Source organism: Vanessa tameamea, chromosome 14 (genome assembly GCF_037043105.1).
Source record: "Vanessa tameamea isolate UH-Manoa-2023 chromosome 14, ilVanTame1 primary haplotype, whole genome shotgun sequence".
NCBI classification, from domain to species: Eukaryota; Metazoa; Arthropoda; class Insecta; order Lepidoptera; family Nymphalidae; genus Vanessa; species Vanessa tameamea.
This window is the reverse complement of record NC_087322.1, coordinates 6,546,923-6,566,429: the sequence shown is the minus strand read 5'-3', so window position 1 is coordinate 6,566,429 and position 19,507 is coordinate 6,546,923. Positions and strand designations below refer to the sequence as shown.

At 30.4% G+C, this 19,507-nt stretch overlaps 1 protein-coding gene across 6 annotated transcripts in view; it reads left to right on the top strand.

Moving 5' to 3' along the window:
- The window catches only part of LOC113398796 (furin-like protease 1), a 162,903-nt gene that overhangs the window by 93,744 nt on the left and 49,652 nt on the right, over nucleotides 1–19,507 (top strand). The window lies entirely within an intron of this gene.

Below are 19,507 nucleotides of genomic sequence, written 5' to 3'. Positions count from 1 at the left end.
TTTTAAAAATGTACACAATTAACCTTAAACCTAAGAGATTGAATATCAATTATACAAAATAAAATTTAAATAATACGAAATATCGTAACGAATACTTATTTTAAACAATTAAAGCAAACGAAAAGTGGCTTACGTGACCTCCAACCAAGCCAAGCCAAGCCAAGCCAAAACCAGACCAACAACCAAGACTAACACCAACAATGACGAGTATGTCCGCTTAGCACGAAAGTTGACAAACAAATGGGCCAACTGACGGTCGTCACGTCATATATGTATATAGTCTTCGTTTTTGAAGACGCCCTTTTCCTCCTACAATATTGTCTTAAATGTTATGTTTTGTTTTGAATCTAATGTTAAAAATTAATATGAAATTGTTTTATACCAATTTGTAGCATGTTTCTAGAGTGTGGTTTATTATTAAAGAGTTACATAATTAATAATCTATTTTTATCTCTCTTGCTATTTTTATTCGTTATAGCTTTTATTTAAAAAATTAATTCTTACTTAATTTTTTTTACGAGTTATATGTAAATTACTGTGAGATGAAACACTTTGAAATTTATTTTTTAATTCCTATGCGATTTTAAAACTAAACATTAATTTCATTATTGGAAATTTCAAAAACGTATATACACGTATGATTGTGGTCAATCGTACATAATTTATATATATATAAGCGACATACCACTCACTGATTATTCACGAAATCTCAGAATCTATAACACCTACTAACTTGAAATTTGGCAGGTAGGTTCCTTATAGCGTGGAGAAATCAGCTGAGAAAGGATTTTACGAAACTCCACCCAACGGGGTAAAATGAGGGTTGGAAGTTTGTGTTTTATAAATTTCGCGGGGGTAGAGCCTAGGTTCAGCTAGTAATTATATATTTATAAAGGCATACATGAAATTGATAAGAGTTCTTGTAAAAGTATCGTTCCATCTTACTTTTTTTCCTTTAAGTCCTGAATTTAACGTTCTCTCGAAATGTCTTAACGGGGACCATAAAGTGACTGTCACTTTTTTTACACGAGGTGATATCTTTTGATAATATACCTTTATGGCTCGCATCAACCTTAATGCTCACTGTTTTTTCGCTTACCTCGTGATCCTAATAGCATCATATTTCATCAATTCATATATAACACCGCGAGTATATAAAAAACTCTTTGCTTATATTTTTATATGAACATTTTAGTTTGCCTTTTTCAATAATTAATTTTAAAACAAAGCTGAAAAATTAAATTGGTGTTGATGTCTTCTAAAGTGGATTTTGTTTATTTTTATGATGAAAAAACTATATACATTTTTTCACAATAATACTTTAGTATGAACGTTTAAATTTATAAAAATATGTTTTTTTTAATCTGTATTATTCATCGAAATTATTAAATAAATATCATTACAATCAAGAAAGATAAAGATAGGTTTACTACAGACAAAAATTACAACGTTATCTAGCTTTGCACGTAGATACGTATCTAGATAGGTTTTGTCGCCAGTATGAGTATACTCCTACGATATTTGAATATGAAAGGGCAATTGTAGGATTTCTCTCGTCTCGCCCTTCCATTCAAAACCTGAGTCTGAACAAGGTATTTTTACGTGATTTCAATGCGTGCACGTTAAGCACAGGAGTACTTAACGTGCTTCCTGCACCTGAGCAACATTTCCATAAAAGACCAATATAAAACGCTAGCATCTAAAACCCGTCGCACTAGCAATTTTAAAACGGTGTTAAAATAAAATCTTTAAGGATTTCATTTTGCCGTTCGTGAGAATTGTGTAAATTCAATGATTATATTAGAAGTATTTTATAAATTTTAATGCGGAAATATTTTAGTTTGAAAAATTCTTTCGTTTTCAATGATTTGAATGGATGAAAAATTCGTATTAAATATTTCTTATTAAAAGATAGTTGAAATTTTTTGTATGAATATTTTTATGTTATATTTTATAAGATTATTATAAATAAATTGCTATCCAATAAAATAGATTGAAAGAAAAATATATGAATAGTGCCTTAAATATAAAATACATCTTGTATATTTTTAATTGAATTAAGACTTTAATACTTTTGTAAAATGGGCAGTAAAGTTCGAAAAGGTTAATGGCTACTGTCCATCATGTCTGACCTTGACTAAAGTTTATTTCCCTAAATATTTGCGGTGGCATAAGCCCTAAGCAAATTACTGGATCAGACCGCACGGGGATGACCGCTTATTAGTGCCTGTTAAGAAAGGCCAGTTTAAGCCGACCCATTAAATAATCCATGAACTTTGTGATAGCTGTCCGTAATTTAATTTATATGTGGTCTACTATTGAATAAAATGGATGCAAGTAAATGGATTTTTGAATATGTTTAATTATGAGTACATATGTATGTTTATATGAGTAACGTTGTGGTATTATATATTAATAGTTGTGCCCTGGGTGCGATTTGGGATTCCGATTCTTGCTCAGGCCGAATATTTTCTAAACAGACAATTGTTTCGGATATAGTACGATTTACGGTATAAGTATAATCTATTGATATGTTATATGTACATTGATAATTTACAAATGGGTTGCGTAGCTAAATGACGAGTCATATACTGTTAAATAATATTAACTTTAATTAATTTACTGTATGTTGTTATTAATGAAAATCGAGCATTAGTTGAGATAATATTACACGAAGAATTTGAAAAATATAGATTGACAACATTCCTTGTGTTATTAATAGACTAAAAGATATAATTTAATACCACAAGGTGTTATTTATTTTGTTATATATATTGAAATGAAAGGTTACTTTATAGGATAACAATATTAGGTTACCTTTTCAAAATTATGACACATCCATTATTTCTCTGGTTTTAGATGGCATGTCTCTTTATCTTTTTTTATGTATAGTACAGGGTTCTTCCTGGTTTGAGTCAGTCCGGGTACCTACATCGAGGTTCACTTCTTCACCCGGGCAGTTTCTCAAGTTTAGCCGCGATCAATTGTTTTGACCTATTGGTCAGAGCCTGATATGGCACGTGGTAGTGATAGATGTTTTTTTCAAATATGTGTGGTAATATCATGGGTAAGTTTGAAATTTCCATAGTAGAAAATCTATATATCATCAGGTGGCCCGTTTGCCCATCCGCCTAACTATTATATAACAAAATAAAAATTGGGTATTATGTAAAAAATACTGTATACCACCAATAAATAATATTGTTCTTTGTAAGCCCCCAAAAAGCCTAATGAACGAAGGTTTTCGTTTTGTATAATAATTAGAACCTGATAGCATAGATGGCATTGTAACGAAAAACTTAAAGAAAGAAAATATTGGAAGGCTTAAAAGATAAATAGATGTAGCGTTTTCATTTATTAATTAAAGTTAAAATTAATTTAAATTCAAAAATTCTATAAATAATTTTAATTAAAAAAAAAAGGTAATCATTTCTTTAACAAAAATAAAAAGGTTTTTCGTTCAAGATGATTATACGTTTTAATGAGGTTTCATAAACCTTCAGTTCAGTTTTTCAAATAATTTGTATATTATTTGGATAACAGATCGCAGAAAGGATTGAGGCTATGTTTTTATACTAGTTAGAAAAAAATATGGAATAATTAGTCATAGGTAATTAAATTCGAATAACAGTATAAATCATTTGAACTTGAAAATTATGTACAGTAATAAAATCTTGAAAATATACATTCTTTAAAATTATATATTCAAACCTCTCTTTGATCTTGTAGATGCAAATCAACGGAGTTTTATATCTTACTTTCTAAATAATACATACTTACATGTAAATAAATATAATCATCAATTCGAAATATAAATGTAGGTAAACATTAAAAAACTTATATAAATAGATGATAAACTTTATTCCGTTGTATTGAAAGTGAAGTTATTGGAAGTTGAGAGAGAAATGGCTGACTTCACTTCGCTGAAAGAAACTACTTATATTTATGAATATTTTACTAAGAAACTTTGAACAATGTTTGAAGTAGTGAACGTTGAGTGAAACTGTTTTTCGCTCGTATGCTCTTTTCGCACAGGAAATAGACCACAATATTTTGTTTGAATATCAAATATCTTTGAGAAAAAATTCTCGTTTTCACACTATCGAGACAGAACCCAAATATTATTAAACTTACAACCTTGACTTTATATAAAGAATACCGTGGTTACCGTTAGAATAGTTACATTTGAACGTAAAAAAACCTTCCATATCGCAATGTGTACACGCATTTATTTAGCTTCGTAGACGATTGCGCGTTATTGTCGATGTGGTAGTTTTCTATCTTCACTGTTTTTTTTTAATTTTGTTACTAGTTATTACAACGATTTATAAACATTTTACTATACTAACTTTTTTACGATTTTCTCCTTAAATTAATAAAACTAAAATTGCTTAAATCTACTGAACAAAGAAGCCTTTTTATTAAGACAGCTTTGACAGTGCGTCTCACAATAACTATTCATACACTGAGTTCGTAAATATATCTCTAAACATAAAACACACGAACAAGTAGCACCAAAACGCTATTTTAAACACGGAAAATTAATACGGTCTCAAGGGATAGTCCAAAGATCTGAATTTATTTATATCTTCATAATGAAGTGTCATGGGAATAAAATTCCGAACAACTCGTTTAATAATATTTACTGAAGTCAGTATGAAATCAGCATTGCAAGAAAATGAGACATTGCTTAATTTGTAACAGCAGTACGTGTTCGAAATGAGCAACAAATGTTTCATATTTAAATAATGCGATCCTTTTAACTTTAATAATATGTAGTCTAGCGTCTCGTTTTACATTAAAATTTGTTTCAGAAATGTTTATAATATTAAATTTGACTTTGTCCTTTTAATGTTTTTAAAATTTTCTACAAAGGCTTTTATATGTCATCGGTTAGATTTCCTCATTTGTCTATTTAAAGCCTGCATATTTGCCTGAAATTCAAGTTCTAGGTAGGGTCGACAAAACAACTCGGCAAAATTCTTAGTCGGAGTCTGTTGTCACAAAGTTAAAATTGATACAGTTATATAAATCGGAAAGCACGTAAAAAAATAATTACTCAAAAGTAAAATGTGTAAACAATTGCTCTAAAGCGAAGCACGTAAAATGTGCATCTATCTCTCCTTTACGGTTACAAATTGTATAATTAGATGAGAGATTGTAACTTTTTCAATAAAGCCACAGCATTAATCGTTAATCTTTTAGTATTTATTTTACATATGCACAATATCCTCTCATTGAAATATAACGAAATTGCATTGGACTCTTATTTAAACTGTATGTGCGTTCACGTAGCTCACAAACGTTAGTTCAAGTAAACAAATTTCAATGCCTTTTAAATAGACACTTTTTTTAAATACGTATACATATTGGCGAAGGAGCCACGTGATTGGTTACTGGAACCACCCAAACATGGACACTGTAATAAGTATTAACCATCCTTTTTTTCTACACAAACAATACTGTACCACCTTGGACTAAGATGATATGTCCATTGTGCTTATTATATCTTACTAATTCCACTGGCTCACTCAAACTTCAATCGGGAACACAACAATAATAAAAAATAAACGGTAAACTATGTGATTATCAGGTACCTACCCTAAAACGCTACTACCAAATATTACCTACCTCTAAATATTACTATGCCATTCAAATCAAATAAAATAATTACCAATTATATAGGTAATATAAATACTAAAAAGATTCAGCATTAGAATGAAAAATATATTGCAATATAATTATCATCGCCGGGTAATTATTCATAGTAATATTATGCAACTTGAATGTATTCAGACTTACCGTAGCATATTCTATATTAGAGCAACAAATATGTGCTTCACTGGACTTGTTTTTTTATCCAATTATAAATGCAAAAAGATACAACGTGAAACTCCAGTCAGTTTTATTCAACTTTTATGGAAATTAACGTTCCACCGCGCTTATAATATAAATAGAAGATAAAATATTTACTTACAGTGTGAAATGCGTTATTTTAAATGATAATTGTGAATTTTTTTTTATTATCTAATAAAATATGATATTATTAATAATTTCTCGGGGTTATGTTGTAAATTATGAGTGCCTGTAATGTTAAAATTAACATACTGTGAACGTCGTCTATAAATAAGGACTAAGAAAGCGCAAGGATAAATAATAAGGATTAAAAAAAAATACAAACACAGTCGTTTATCGTGGCGCGTACTGTGATATGCGCCAGGTAAGAAGCCCATAAAGGCAAACTTTATTACCGAAACATAATTATAAGAACTGAAAAAATATGGTAGTGAAAATCTAGAAAAAGTTAATGACAAAGTATTTGTATTAATAAATTATAAAAAAATAAACATATACAAAATAAAACACAGCTACATCATCATCAAATACATTTTTAATAAAACCGGCCAATTACGAATCGGACTCGTGCACGAAGGTTTCCGTACCATTATCTATATAAACTACATGTCTGTTGTATGGGATTCCCCTTCAATGTTTATTTTATTTAGTTTTTCATATTTGTTGTTATAACGGCAACTGAAATACATCATCTGTAAAAATTTCAACTGTCTATCACAGCTCACGGGATACAGTTTGATGACAGAGAACAGACGGACGGACAGCGGAATTTTAGTAATGGGATCTCGTTTTACCCTTTGGGTACGGAACCCTAAAATAAAGCTTTTATGACGTTTTTTATATAAAAACGCTGTTGATCATCGAGGAGATCATTTGGAGCCTGGACGTATAATCAGGTCATGCTTACAATTAAATTGCATAGTCATCGAAACCGAGTAATCAGTTAAACTTTCAATTCTGTAGATTAATAAGAAATGACTAATTCAGCTTGTAAGAATTTATATAAACGATAACATTGAAATATAATTGACGATTCAGTCACCAGTCCACGCGTTTTTTTATCATTGTGCGTTATGGATAAAATTTATTAACATCCTATATTACTCGTCATATCAAATGCAAAATGTAATATAGTTCATATTACAATAAGGTGAACAATTATTCATGACAGATTATATTTTCACAATATTAATAAAAATAAAAAAAAACGAAAATGTATTATTTTTTATTATGATCATATCAGCTTCAATCGTATAGATTTCAACAATAATGTAAATATTTCAATGAAATCCTAGACGGACAAATATATCACTATGCTTTAATTTCGAGGCATTCAACATTGAGGTTATATCAGTAGATGTGTTTTTTAAAATAAAATTACTTATTTCGTAGAAAATTTTTGTCACGATTTCTCCGCTAGTCGTGCATAAAGATGAATTCAAGGTGACCTGTTATCTCTTTCTTTACAAAAAATCGTATTGAAGTCATAATTTTTTTTTAATATCCAATTTTTGTAAGATTTTGACGTGTCTCGACGTTCAGCACTTCGAACGCTAAAAATACAAATTGTACTAATATTTAATTATACAAAATAGGTACGAAAGGAGGTTTATATTCCCTGGTCTAAATAAAACATCTATTCTAATGCAGCTTGTTTATATGTAATATGAATAATCAGGTTTATTATTTTTATGTTAAAGGTGGTATTCATTATTTTATTTACATTTCATGTTAATTTATAAATAAGTTTGGAAGCAAAACATTTCATCCACTCGTCCCGTTTGTTAGGGACTTTACTAAAACTAAATTGTACTGTGTTTGACGCTTTAAATCTACCTTTCTCGTAAACTTTCGTAATTAACAGCGTCCTACTGCTACACGGAATATTTCAAACTTCATTTCTGCTGCGTAAAATATTTGATATTCATAAGTTTTGATAAACTATCGTCGGTTTATTTTAAATGGAAATAATAGTTATTAAACGAAGCTAAATAATAGTTATGATTGTATTTGAACAAAAACATAATATATGTTTTTGTTAAAATACAATCATAATTAACATAAGAACTATAAACACTGAGGTCCTCATTATATACAAATAAAAATTAAAAATTGTTACTGTACAAATTATGATCGCGTGAATCGCGGCAAGATTGCTAGCAGCATTTTCCCGTTGAATCGCAATTCCGAGCCTCTGGGCAAAAAAAAGGACCATTCCTGACACCAGTAGAAGTGATAAGGCAAGGTGTTATACTTTTAATGAAGGTTTAACTGCAAGTGATTCAACTGCAAATGGATGGAATAACTTGGAATTTGAGACGAATATTTGAATTGTTTGTTCACTTCACCTTTTTCTAATAAATAATCTATTATAATTATTATCTATATATGTATAATCCCATATAGATTATATTAATCATTTTTATTTAAAATTCATATTCGTAAATGTAATATAGGATTTTAATGTGTTCATTTGAGCAAAACTGGGAAAGCTACTCTGAAAGAAGAAACTTGAAAGTCACCACAAATCACGATCGTGAAATTTTATGAAGTGACTTGCGATATTGATTTTAATAACAATAACATTCATAGGATACGCGCATCAAATTAGCGTATCTTCGCAAGTCGGCTTTCAACATTTCGCGAGTGAGATATGAAGTGGGTGCTTACAAATATATATACTAACTAATACTGAACAAATACCGGCAGACGTTGCCCTGTCTGCATATATACCAACCGTCATTGGGATCATTTAAATCGTATAGAAGTCGATGTTCTGCAGTGTTATGTAGCACCGAGTTATAATAAAGTGGATACTATACAACCTCTTCCATACAAAACCTTTATGTTAACCGGTTAAACGGTGTCGAATTCTATTAATATGAAATGGATATACCGATATTATTTTCTTATATATAAAACCCGTAAAACGTTTTATAAATATTTCATTTACATTACAATTTGGATCGTTAGCTATTCATTGTTATAAAAATAACTTCCAAAAGATACTTTAATTTAAAATAATAGTTGACACTAATAACAGTTGAAGAAAAATTACAACAATTTTAGGTATTTTTACAAAAATATTTATTACTAATTAAATAACTTTGAAATAGTGAAATACTGTAATTCGTGGGGTCACAGATTTCTTAACAGAATCAACATGTCATTTCATTTAAGTTTAAAAATATGTTTAAAAACATAAATAGGGCAACAAAGAATAAAGCTGACGGATGCACGTTGCAAGTAGATTTATATCATGCGAGCCTGAAAGCCTTTATTAGCATATGCTAACATCCATCAGCCATGCGCTAACACCTCGACACTTTACCATCTTCACACTGAACCAAATCCATAGTTATTAAGAATCATTGTGTTCGTATATTATTGTTAGGTATCATAAAGTAGTAAAGAGTCAGTCTGTTGACACGTAAAAAAAATTTGCACATATTCAATATTTATTAACGATCCAAACAAAATGACTGGAAATTCTTTTATCTTGTCAAACAATGTTAATTATAATACTGTACTGTACTGTTTAAACGAAAATAGTTCGCTTTAAGGTTTTTTATTTTTTTCATTAACAGCTGCTTTGTAACTTTGCCACATGCCACACACTTTTATCACGCGAATCAAAAGGATTTTCAATATAAAGAGGACTCGTGTATACCCAACATCCACGATTGTAAAGTGAATGCAGCTCATACATTTTTCGCCGCTATAGTTTTCATTGGGTGTGATTTTAGGTAGATTACTATAATTAATCATTCGCCATCGTTATAAATGATAAAAATACATCACGTAACAGTCATACAGTTCGAAGCAACATATTGCTACCATCGACCGATGTAGTGTTTTGGTTGTCGAATGATCAAGCGTTTCTTATACTATGTACTATGTACATTTTAAATATATTGAAAACTAGGTGTGCCCGCGACTTCGTGCGCGTTGTTTGAATTTAAGTTATTTGGATGTTGGAGCGTGATTTTATTTTTATTCTATATATAATTCTAAAATAAAGTAACTTAGGCTACTCCTTATTACATCCGCTATCTGCCAGTGAAAGTCCCGTCGAAATCGGTTCAGCCGTTCCAGAGATTAGCCGGAACAAACAGACAGACAAAAATTGTAAAATATGCATTTAGTAAAAATGGAATATTTTAATATTACAAACAGACACTCCAATTTTATTATATGTATGGATTATAAACTGAATGGCGTGAAGTTCATTTCATAATAGATATTTCTTTCAAAATAAATGTACAAAGGTTACCTTTATACCATTAATTTAAATATAATATTATAATATGTATTATCATTATTTTAGTTTTGTCTACGCGTGCAACGATACTACCGACGCAGGCTGGATAAACCTTAACCAGAACTATTAAATATGCCTTCTGTCGCGTTTTATTCTAAAGAGCTTGTTAGACGCTATGAGAAATATTACGTATTATATTTATTTGATTTAAGTGCGCAATTCTTATAGAAAATTAGCGTGTTTAGAGTGTTTATTTGCCGTCCACGTCGAGTCGAGATGCTAATTGTAACATACACACGCATAAGTGTTAAATGGAAACGTTATACCTACATATAATTAAGATAGATAAAATATAATGAACTCGATTCACGCTTACAAGTAACGGTAGAAATATTATATCTATATTTTAAATTTGAGAACTCAAGAATATATAAACTCTATATTCTATATAAAACGTACGAAAAACTATATAAATATTATAAATGCGAAAGTATCTCTGTCTGTCTGTTTATTGCTCTTTCACGGCCGAACTAGTAAACCGATTTTAATGAAATTTGATATGAAGGAAATTTCAACTACAAGGAAGGACAACAATCCCCCTTACAACAACCGACCCCTAAAACGTGAGAGCAACCGCGGGCGAAGTAAAAAAAAATCATTTATGCTTGACAAGGAGATACGATACGATTTTATTCATACGATATTAGATACGATCATCATCAATACGTGGCAAATACAATTGTATAATTTTTTAGCTTTAGTAACTAAATTGTGTACGCGACCTTACTCGTGCTTTTGTTTTGAGATAAACAAGTTTATGTCATACTCCGGTCCATAAATTATGGTCCATGACTGCGTCAAATAAATATAAACCATCTAACACGCCGTATTTATACTATAGAAGGGATAGTTAAGAAAAATAGAAAAAAAAAAAAAAAATCTTCGACTATAAAACAATACAACGAGCTATTGTTGAGACTGAATTTTTTTCAGCGTTTTACGTATTTTCTTTTATGAAAAATAAACATTTTATTTCAACATCATGTAGATCACAAACACCGTACGTGTATAAATGGGTAAATATTACGTTTTTGCATAAAAATATACTTATGTTGTCTTGATAGTTGGTTGGAACGTTCGTGTAGTGAAAAAGAAACACAGTATGTATTTTCATATAATTTCCTTTCAGTACGTTCTAGTATCTCAAGTATTAATAGGCTAGCCATGATTTTTTTTCTTTACGGACTGATAATTTATTATTAATATAATCTTAACCAGCTGGTATGATATATTTTAATTTATTTATAAACATTATTTACACTGTTCGCAGTTTAAAAAAAATGTTTTTGTCTCAGTGTGCTCACGCGTTGACTTTACACGAAGATTCCGGGTTAAAAATCGCACAAGACAATTTACTTTTTAAATAGATTTATTTGAACTTATAATTGGACCGTGTTATACACAAATGTACTCATCTATAGAACCCCTACTAATAGTTATTTTAAGTTTTAAAGAAAAAATTACTACACATTAAATAAATATATGGTTCAACAGGATCAGTGTCACTATCAAATTGTTTTTTTCTCTTCACTTCATTTCGTGCTCGGAAATTAATAAAACATCTTAAGAAAACCTGGGTGGGGAAGGTGGTTGCATGGAAAACTGTCACATGTGTATTTATTATTCGTCGTTCGAGCTATCGGGCGCTGCTACAAAGGACCTCAAAACTCACCAGTCGTTCCTTTGAAGATCTAAGACCGTTTAAGGCTTAGGCAACAGCTACTTTATTTAACTTTTATATGAAAAAATGCGATTATTTGTATATGGTAATCCTAAATTATATTATAAATACAAAAAAGAGGTACTATTCGATGAATAATCATGATCTGGTGTACAGTAAAAGGCCGCGGGTACCTAACATCTGCCCTCCACACATGGGCAAAGCCGCGGACGGAAACTAGTAGTTTTATAATTCGCTTGACTTTTATTAGCTGGAAATGTTCAGTATCTAATGAATTCGTATACAATATTCACTAAATATGGAGTGAAATCTGGTTCACCTTTATGTCCGTTATGTGCTAACTTTGTTATCGTGTTGCCAAGTAGGTACCAATCACAGTGCTAACAAAAGTCTTCATTGCTTCGGTTCATCGATCTTTACATAACCTCGAATTCAGTGTAAGATAGTATTGTTAAAGTTAGTCTGAATAAGTCTCTACTCTAAGAATGCCATTATATATATCATATATGATTTTTTGAAAATTGGAACGTCCCTTACGTTCTATTGCAAATTATTTTTTTAAATCTTAATAGAGATGTACATGTAGTTCAATTGTCACTCTTTGAATATGAATTATATGCGGAAAAATCGTCTAAAAAATTAATTTCCGACTTATTTTTTATTTATTATTTTATTCCTACTGAAAATACTTATTGTAATTGTATTTTTATTTTGGTGTTTAGTATTCGTTTACTATATTAATATTATTGCGTCGCAGTTCAACTCGCTTTAATTTCATTTTCGTATTAATAATATATTTAAAACAATAGTTTTTGCTTATTACATACTCTATCTGAAAGCTTTATATAAAAACGTATAAGTAATAAACACATCGGTTTCGTTCTATATAATTAAAATTAATATTTAAATTATATTTATATAAAAATGGTAATATTTATTCTGGATGCCATTTCGTTTGAAGTTGTTAATGTATGTACAATTTGTTCATAATTTCTACGAATTTTCGACAAAGTACGTTAAAATAGATTTCACAGAGTTTTGTTTGTAATAGAGTTTTGTTTCACACGAACGGTGTAAGAACTAAAATAATCCGACGTGATGCTTTAGGTAACATTTAAAATCCTGTGTTATATCCTAGTATAGTTTTCTTTACGATAACAAAGTAAGTTAAGTGCTGAACAGAAAGTGAATAGATACTAATATTGTGGTATTACTAAATTTATCTTTAAAAACTTTAACTAAGCCGGTGCCTAGTAAAACATTAATCGTTCGTTGGTATACAGATTGATGTGTCAGTCACTAGCACACGGTCGAGCTAAACGACGGTGTTAACGACGTTGCTTCAGCGCGCCAGCCGATATTTGACTAACCTGTCCACAGCTGAGCCTATCAATATGCACGGATATTGCAATCACAGGCGATTCTATGATGTGTTGCTATTCCCTTATATTGAAACATTCATTAACTAACATACTAGGTTATAAAGACAACATTAATATGAAAGAAATATGAAAGAAAATTTTAGAACATTCAATTTTACAATTTCATGAAATAAGTCGTTATTATTTGTTAGTAAGGAATATTAAATAAGGCAGTATCTCGGACAAAATACAGTACAATATTTTGTTTTTTGGTCTGTATAAAAACGTAAAATTAATAAAATATTTTTTGTTTTTACTTACGTTAAGGTTTCTGCCAGAACATTATTAAAATACACGCATAAAAATTAAAAAATAAAAACATTTTTAAAAATCAATATTTTCTTTAGAAATTTGTTTTATCCATGCTGTTGACCGTTGAGGAGTTTATCGTCTGGAGCCAGTCTTGGGTGTGAAAATAGGTCATGCTTACCATATAAATGCAATGTCCTTGGAACGAAATCAATATGTTAAATTTGAACTCTGCATGATAAAAGGAAGTAGTAATAATCGAATTCAGTTTGCAAAATTTATCCTAATACACATCGAAAGCTGAAAACAAGCTTACGAAAAGGCGCGCGCGATTTTCTTACAGTAAAATTTGAAGCGAGAGTTGTAACTTGTAACACAACAAATGCTTTAATTACTTCCCGAGCTATTACAAATACCAGAACATTATTTCCAATAATAAGAGTTTCGAAATCATTTAATGAATAATATTTTGAATTACACCACAAAGAGGTAGAAAAAAAAAAACAAATAAATGAATAGCATTCGTTAAATGATTTAAATTGCATTTCAGGTGAGTTTTCAATTCAGTGCAAAACTAATGAAAAGATAATAGTCGGAGTCCTTTCGAACTCCGAGCAATTATTTAGCGATGCAAAACATCGCTATTGAATATTGAAAATACATTCGCAGTACAACACTAAAAATTAAGTTAGTGGGGTACTTGAAACTGAAAGTTACCACCGGGAATTAATAAGTCAGTATTACAGTCAGTATATGTTTTAATTAGATTTGGATAGAAAATTGTATAATTACTACTTAGTATTATAAATATCACTTTTCTTGTATTATGTTAACTATCGTATCAAGCTCTTATAATAAACTGAATTTATTTGAACTTGATTCAGTATTGAAACTGAATAATTGTTTATTGTATTTATAAATATTTTATAATAGGATTGTACAACGTTGTAGTAAATGCAAGAGGCGGCCGTATCTTCTTCTTCATCAAACGCATCAATCAACGAGTGTTAACTCTATCTATATGTAATATATCCACTTACGACAATTGAAACTTGCGTTTTTGTCATCTCAAGTTGACATTTAATCTTTTCAAAACTATCTCATGAATGTTCAGAAATAAAATTGAATTAAGGTACGAAACCCATAAATGAATTACAAAAAGAGAGCTGTCTAAAAGCATTGAAACTCATTGTAAGCCTAAAAGATGCAGCCGAAATAAAGTGTATCAAAGCGCCGCCACGCTGTCTGCAAAGCGAGGGACCAGATGGGGGCGAGAGGGGGGAGGTAGAAGAGGCATTGCCGTAAAAGCTTCGCCTTTTACAATAGCGCACGTTTTCACTACATTGCGTTTGCTCGGATCTTATTTCCAATGAATTTCAGTTACCGTAGAAATGATTTCAGCATCGGCCCTCGAAGTCTGGAACGATAAGTTATCTTTCTGTAAACGTCGTTGAAATTAATGGCTTTTTGTGATTTCCATTTCTATTAAATGTTGATTTCAATTGCAACGGAATGCGGGACTGCATATTGTACCCTTGTCAAGAATTTCGATATGAAATGAATCAATGGAAATGCTATTATTATAATGATTGTACGGAAAACGTTTGGCCTCATTTTTGTATTGTTACTTTTACTTATAATTAACTGTCATCGAAACATAAAAATTGTATTGTAACGAAGAGATTTCAATCAATCGTAAACTCAATAGTAAAATCAATATATTAAATAGGACACGCTTTTTATATTTTAGAGGTATTATTAATAAAAAACCTTTATCTAATAAAAGAGTTTTTGTTTATGAATAATATTTCTTTGTTAGAACTCTTTGACGTAAAAATGACGAAGTAACGAATTAAAAAAAGACGAAATGTTGCATAAAGTCTGCCTCGAATTTACCAGGGGTCGCGTGACGTGGACGGGGCATAACTGTCTACATATTTTAGGTAGTTGTATTGTTTACAAGGCTCTCCCGTTGCCTTAACTATGGCCCATATTATTTTATATGACACATAATGTTTAGCATTTTAACAAGACTAGTTGTTAAGTATATTATGTTTTTATGTTATTAAATAAGCTTCAATAATTTTCCGCTAAAAAATAATAATAGCCGTATTGGGTTATTTCGCTATAAATATGTATAAATATTTGTCCTTTTTCCCAATTTTAGTAGAACAATAATAATGTTCTGGTCGATTTTTGGGACAATCTCAAGAATTAATTTGCGTAGGAGATAATATCATAGTACGTTAACGTTCAAACTTGCTTACTATATTATGGTGTAATCTTTATTTCTTCACTCTTAATGTCGAATGACCGAACCGAACAGCTTTACGAGCTATTATGAGCACTGGGTCTACTATGAGCAGCTAGTGAGAATTCATGGCGGAAAAAGCCATTACAAAACCAGACCAGGTTTCGAAAACAGAACCTTCGGATCTCGAGCCATATAATATATCTACTAAACCGAAGTATCAGCTATTGCTTTAGGCAGAGATGGAGAAAAAACCATGGAGACATACCTACTATTTGTGGAATAAACTCATTATGCAGTCTGCATTGATCTGATCAACTATGTACGAGTATATTTATGTATCCTTGTAGTACTATTGGATTTCGCTGTCAGCGTATAAAGCTTTTGCGTACTTTACTCATCACAAAACATCTCTTTCAATTTACCTTTCACTTTTTTGGGTTTTTTATAAAAAAAAACAAAACACATATTTTTCAACAATTCAGGTGTCCGTTTTAAAAATGGCGATCAATTCCATGGGAGAGGTCATCCCGTAGTTACCATAGCAACGCTTCCCGTTTCCCCTCTTACTATGAGGCATGAAATGTTGAGATATTTTACATTTCAAGCGATTTTGACCCTTATTATTATGAGAATTTATTGGGGTATGCGACTTTTATGTCTGAAATGGTTTTGTGGTGAAGCTCCTATATAAGGGTCGGAATTTTAACCCATGATCGGGGATAATTGTAATGTATACAGCGTTGTGAAATGGAATTTGATTAATGTAGGATTCGGTGAGTGTAATAATTTAGAACCAAAACATTTCAAAATATTCCCATTATAATATAGAAGCTCATGAACTTCAGTTGAAAGTGAAAAATAACATATTTGACTGATAATGTAAATATATGTGGCAATCTTAGAACTCGGATATTAAGTTAAAAACATCAAAAACAAGTATCAGTGTATTGGACTTTTAGTAAATAAAATGAACATCAATAAGGATATTCGTACCTAAGATTTTTAAGTTGATAAGGAAAATAGGAGTACTTCGTGTTTCATTTCGCTAAATATAATTTTATAAAATATTCCAACAACAAGAAAATAAAACAAAATGAAGCCGTTAATTATTAAAGGTTTTTATTAATTTTTTTTACGTCGTTATACGATAATACATCCATTGAATACAAAATAAAATTTAAATAAACGGCGGTTTGTCTTGGATTTAAATCGCCTTTTTTTCGAGTTGATTATTTTTAAATTGTTCTTCTGATCAAAGCATTTTCTGACAGGTTTTCGACGTAGAATGATTGCCACTTAATATCGTCGACCGCAATTACCTGTAAAAACGTGTATCCCATAGCATAAAAGTACGAGTATACATTACACAGCACTACAGTACAGTACAAAGCGTCAGTGTTTTATTACACTGGAAATCAAAAACAGTAATCTCTCGAAACTTAACTTTCGAATACTAAATAGATTATATTATTATGTTCACTCACGCAAAATCCTCTACGTTAAATTCATTGTTTTTTTTTATAAAATAAAGTATATAAATATAATCTATTTCGAATAATTTTAGTATTTTTACGTGGAATGTTCTTGTATCTGGGTCTTTTTCCTAAAAGTTCTTTGCGGGGAGACAGAGTGCATGCACAAATTATATTATAAGAACTCGTATATTTTAGATCTTTAGACCACATTGACAATATTCCTTATATGACAACATGCAGTAGTACATTTTAAAAAGTGTAAACAATATAATTCTTAAATGTATTCCTCTTAAAATTAAGAAAATTAAGCCATTGTGTAGTAATTTTGGAAAACAAAACTTATTAATTCGCATTAAAATCAACAAATATTATATTAGTTTCGAAGATTGGAAATAAAGATATTAAGGTAACGTTAAAGGTATCATATTTAGAGAAGAATTTCAGATACAATAATTTTAACATCAAATATTATTAATCTATATTACATATTTTATTTAAAAAATTGATAAATAATAATGACAAATGTAATGCTGAATACGGAATTGCTAACACCATTCAAATCACTATTTCAATTATAAAAGGCATAGGTTATAAAGTGCATATGCTGAAACGTATCGACAGTTCGCCATTTTGAAACGTCTGAAAAAATAGAACACAGGATTTGAAAAAAGAACCAGTTCGCGTAAGAGGTAATCCTAAAAGCGAAACTCAGTACGTTTTAACGGTGGAAAGAGTGCTTAAGTCCTTATAATCTTTTATTCTGTCGCATTATCGACCCGCCGGCTCTCAGACTTAGACATTGAAAAAGCTTCAAAATCCTTCAATTCAGTTTACATTTAGTTTCCGAGAATATCTTTTACATTTTAATATTTTACTTTAACTTCATAATATATGAGAAGTAGCAACCGCAAAATGCACTTGTACACGTTTCGAAATATAAAAAGCTAAGCGCAAAAAGTAAAAGCAACTCCTGTAGTTGCATAGTTACAAGTTTGTTAACGTGATACATAATATGGTTATACGATATCGATTGACGCAAAAATAATCAAGGATTAGAGAGAAGTCAAGATTAATTTTGAGTTTTCAACGTTTTTGTGATAATTAGGTACCTTCTTGAATTATAAGTATTTACTATTTGACTAAAATTTATCATCCGACATCGTTGTCGGGAAATATTCGAAACATAAGAGTAATTATCTGAGCTTGTATGAATGTTCCACATGCAGGCGAGTGCCAACGTTGAAAGGCAACCTCTAAGAGGTACGATTAGGGCCAGGTCGCGTCTTGCCCGACGGCTCTACCACGCGAGCTGGTGCGAACTATCCCCTTAACATCTTTTCACATGTCTTTCAGAAAACATTACGAGCCTAATGGTTGCCTCTTACCTTACTCCTAGATACGTGTTTGAGAAGCACAAAATGTTACGTTTTTGCGAATTTTAAAAAGGCGTTTTCACTATATTTTATTGTCGGTGTACTATTTTTATAATGGTATTTGGTTTACATATGAGGGTTATTTTAGTTTCGGGGATATTTCGTTAAAAAATGCATTGTTTTAATGGACTCTTATATAGAGAATTGTGCTCTTATATTAAAGTACCTGTATTTACCAAACTCGCCCTTATAGCATTTGTTTGTTATAACAATGTATGTACTATTTAATAAAAATGATAAAGGGAAAAATCAAAATAAATATTAATCAAAAATAAGAAATTCACAGTCTCATTTTATGAGCGGAAAGATAGCTTTTCAACATACTTCATAAAAAGTATATAATTCATATTGATTCTTGACAAAACTTTGTTAGCTCTTAAATCTTACAAATGGTAGAGAAAAACAAGTAAGTTCGTGTTTTATCATAAAATAAACTTTATAGATATAGAGGACCCTTGTAAACACGGAATGTAAGACTTTCTCGAGTTAATAACAGGTCGTGGGATTCCTCGGGCTATAAAAATCGGAGAGCTACATTTTGATCTCGTTTTTTTAAAAAGTTTTCGCTTACGAAATCATCATCACATAGTAACCTTAAAATTTTTATTAAATATATAAAACATAAATAATATTATATACTGTTGGCCTCATTATAAATAATCGACAATATAAATAATATACTTTTTTTGTTGGGTACTACCCTATCAATTATTCCGCCGTCAAATAGCAATAGATACCTATCCAGTTTGAATGGTAACTGGGCCAGTGGTGTAATTACAGGCACAAGGGACGTTAAATTTTAGTGGCGCATAAAAGT